This window comes from Octopus bimaculoides, chromosome 8 (assembly GCF_001194135.2).
Source record: "Octopus bimaculoides isolate UCB-OBI-ISO-001 chromosome 8, ASM119413v2, whole genome shotgun sequence".
Classification (NCBI taxonomy): domain Eukaryota; kingdom Metazoa; phylum Mollusca; class Cephalopoda; order Octopoda; family Octopodidae; genus Octopus; species Octopus bimaculoides.
The window spans coordinates 15,824,161-15,828,282 of record NC_068988.1 but is presented as its reverse complement, the minus strand read 5'-3'; the positions used below and the strand labels follow the sequence as shown (position 1 = coordinate 15,828,282).

The following is a 4,122-nucleotide window of genomic DNA, read 5'->3' as shown; positions in this document are numbered from 1 at the left end:
GACTGGCTCTTGTGCGGGTGGCACATAAAAGACACCATTTCGAGCGTGGCCGTTTTCGTGCGGGTGACACGTAAAAGCACCCACTACACTCTCTGAGTGGTTGGTGTTAGGAAGGGCATCCAGCTGTAGAAACTCTGCCAAATTAGATTTGAGCCTGGTGTTGCCATCCGGTTTCACCAGTCCTCAGTCAAATCGTCCAACCCATGCTAGCATGGAAAGCGGACGTTAAACGATGATGATGATGATGATGATGATATATATATGTATATATATATATATATATGTATATATATACATATATATATATATGTGTGTGTGTGTGTGTGTACGTGTGTGTGTGCGCACTAGAAATGCTAGTTAGTAGTAACCACAGAATGATGAACCATTGATAAATCCATCCTTATAAATCAACAGTCTTGCGCATTATTCATTATCAGTCGTCTGACTTGCTTTTGGCATTGCTAACTTATAAACACACCAATACCGGTTGTCAAGCAGTGTTTGGGGACAAAAACACATGCGCACATCTGGCAGGTTTCATTCAGTTTTCATCTACAAAATCCACTCTCAAGACTTTGTTCAGCCCAGGGCTCTAGTAGTAAACATCTACCCAAGGTGCCATACAATAGGAATGAACTCGAAACCATATGGTTGGGAAGCAAACTTCTTACCACACAACCACATCTATTTCTATAAGGAAATAAAAACAGTACACTTAACCACATAATTTTCTCTTCATATATAAGAAAGAATTACTATTATAAATCATTACTAAAATGATATTTACTATTATAAATCATTACTATAATAATGAAAATATTGAAATCCAGTGATAATTTACATGTAAATCAATGAGACTGATTTTAAAAATCTCAATTTTATGTATTGCAAAATTCACTAAATTAACTAAAATAAAATATAAAAGTAATTCTGTATAAATATATCATGGTGAAGTATTTTTTGTTATCTGATTATATAAAAAGAAATATATCATTAAATTATTGTTAATATTATTTCTATCAGTATTTACAAGAGTTCACTATATCAAATTAACAGTATATCGTTATTTTTGAGATTATAAAAATATTTATAAAAATTAATACTAAAAATGGTTATAAAAATTTCTTAGATTGCTTCAGATTACATGTGGGTGTCTGTGTGTGTGTGTGTGTGCGTGCCAGCATAGGAAAAGCTGCTGCTAAATTGATGATGATGATGATGACATGATATAGTGTACATTGATTTGTGTGTGTATATCTATCTCTACCTATTTATTTGTCTATTTATCTCTCCCTACACACGCACACACACACATAGCTGTTTATATATGCATAATGAAATTATTTCTCATATATATATATATATATATATATATATATATATATATATATATATATATATATGTGTGTGTGTGTGTGTGTGTGGAAAGAGACAGTGCTTATAAATGTATGTATATTTAGAAAGAGAGTGAGAGAAATAATGCTGTATATATAATGTGGATTTTTTTTCTCTCTCATATATAATGCTGTGCGCTCATGTGTGCACATCTGTTTATTTAATAAAATGTTGTTTGTTTGGTTTGGTTTTTTTTTTTTTTCCTCTAAGTTTATTTCATCCTATTTTGTTTGCTTTGGCCCTGTTTGTTGTTATAATCATCATCACCACATCATCGTGTTCACCATCATCATCATCTAGTTGTTCTCAATTTAAATTTTTTTTTTTTTTTAATTTACCTGTACCTTCCACTCCTCCGCAACCACTTCTTCTCCACCATGTGGCATTTCCATCTTCTTGATTCCCAAGATATATACTTGACTTAATGATAATTTGCTCCCCTTCTGTGATTTCCATTTCAAAAGTGGTAATCAATCAACACTTGTTTGCATGGTGTTGGCATTATTTTTCTGATTCCTTTTCTGTGTTTTGTTTGTAGTTTTTTTATTTTTTTATTTCTGTTGCTTTTCTTTGCCTAACACACACATACACACTCGCACTTTTATCTCTTTGATCGCTTATTATATTATCAATGTCAGAAAGAAAGAAAAGTGCGAGTGAGAAAGAAGGGAAGACAGAGCATGAACGTGAATTTATTTAAAAACTAAAAAAAAAAAAATTAAAAAAACACAGAAGGAAAAATAATTTGCATATTCTAGAAATGAAATATGCGAGGTATTTAAATGTTTGCAGGAAGCTTTTTTATTATTATTCATATATATATATATTTATATAAGATTGTTTATTGTGCATATTTATTGTTTTATTATTTTATCTTTTAACACTTCAAAGTAAACGTTAATACAAAGAAAAATAAATACATAAATAGATTAAAATGTATGTATATATATATATATATATATGCATCCTACTACATTAATAATTCCATATCCCAAATTAATGCATAAACAGATGTGTGTTGTTTTGTGGATTTTGTGTGAGGCATCCTCCCCACATACACACACATCATACTCTTGTTTCTTTTTGTTATTTTATTGTTGATATATTTATATATTTGTGCGTGTGTGTGCGTGTGTGTGTGTGTGATTTCCGAGTATTTTGGAACTTATTTAGAAATTTTCTTTAATTATCAACTATTAACTCGTGAACCAATTCAATAACATACATACATACCTGTTTGTGTATATTTGTATACACACGAGTGAGGCAGGAAGTATTGCAAATAAAGATTGCATTATTTTCTGACTCACTCTTGTATACACATACATACACACATTCTCACACACATACACATGTGGTTCACATGTATGGCAATATGGTTAATTGTTTGCTTCACAGTCTTGTGGTTTTGACTATAATTTTAATACATGGTAGCTCAGACAAGTGTTCTTTAATACAGCCTTAAGTTAACCAGTGCCTTGTAAGTGAAATTTAGTAGACAGAACCTGTACAGAAGATTGTGTGTGTGTGTGTGTGTGTGTGTGTGTGTGTGTGTGTTACTGATATGCATAAATAACAGTGATATTATCAGCGTAAATAATTTAATATTTATATCTGTAACAGAAAATGCATTAACTCGCATTAGCTCTTCAAGAGGACATAGCCCTTTTATCATGAATTGATCCAAATGTTGCATGACCACTGTCCAACAACTCAAAAACAGTAAAGGAATATAAATAACTATTTCCATGGGTAAAGTACTGATTCAGTAGTGGAGCAGTTTGGGATGAGTTAGATGGCTTGACGGGGTCCTGTGAGTTGTAAGACTGCATCAAGCTCCAAAATCAGATTCAACATGGTTTCTATGGCTGGACAGCATTCTGTGGCTGGACAGCATTCTTAATGTCAACCATTTCACAGTATGTACTAGCTGTTGTTTTCTTTTTTGTGTTCCACCAGCACGAGTGAAGTCATCAAGTAACTTGCAGACCAAAAGAAAAGGAAAAGACCCTTGCATTTAAGTGGTTTTATACTAGGGTGTTGATACATGGCTACCCTGCATTATCATAAGCATGGGTTTGAACAGCTGGAAAGAGGATGAAGATAGCAGTGATGGAATGCCAGAGCAAATACTCAAGGTACAAGAATGTGGGCATAAGAGGTGATAAGGATGGTGGATCAGGAAGGGGGAGGAGAAAGCAGACAATTTTAGCAGCATATGAGAAGAGCATAAGATGATGGGGTAGAGGTGAATTTGGTGAGTGGTGAACAAGAGTAAAGGTGTGGTTGATGAAATGAATTTCCCTCTACACTGAGTTTCTGTGCCCATGCACACGTTTTATGATCTCTATGCAATTTTATGTTCGCAATAATCATTGTGAACATGAAATGTTTATTTAAATTATGCAGTATTTAGTAATTCTGGTGTTTAGGGTGGGTGAGCCAGCGGAATCATTAGCTTGTCAGACAAAATGCTTAACAGCATATCTACGGCCTCTTTATGTTTTGAGCAACTTCCACTGAGGTCAGTTTTGCCTTCGTCCTTTCAGGGTTGATAAAGTAAGTACCAGTTGAGCACTGGGGTTAATGTAATGAGCTTGTCCGTCTCCCCAAAATTGCTGGCCTTGTGCCAAAATCAGAAATGATTATGTATTCAGTGTCATATATACAAGTGGCACAACATAAGATTTTCGTGCACTAGGCTACTAAAACTTAACAGAACATGGT

At 33.5% G+C, this 4,122-nt stretch overlaps 1 protein-coding gene across 1 annotated transcript in view; it reads left to right on the top strand.

Moving 5' to 3' along the window:
* LOC106869244 (WASH complex subunit 5) overlaps nucleotides 1–4,122 on the top strand; it is a 159,930-nt gene that overhangs the window by 43,324 nt on the left and 112,484 nt on the right. The gene's annotated exons all lie outside the window — the stretch shown is intronic.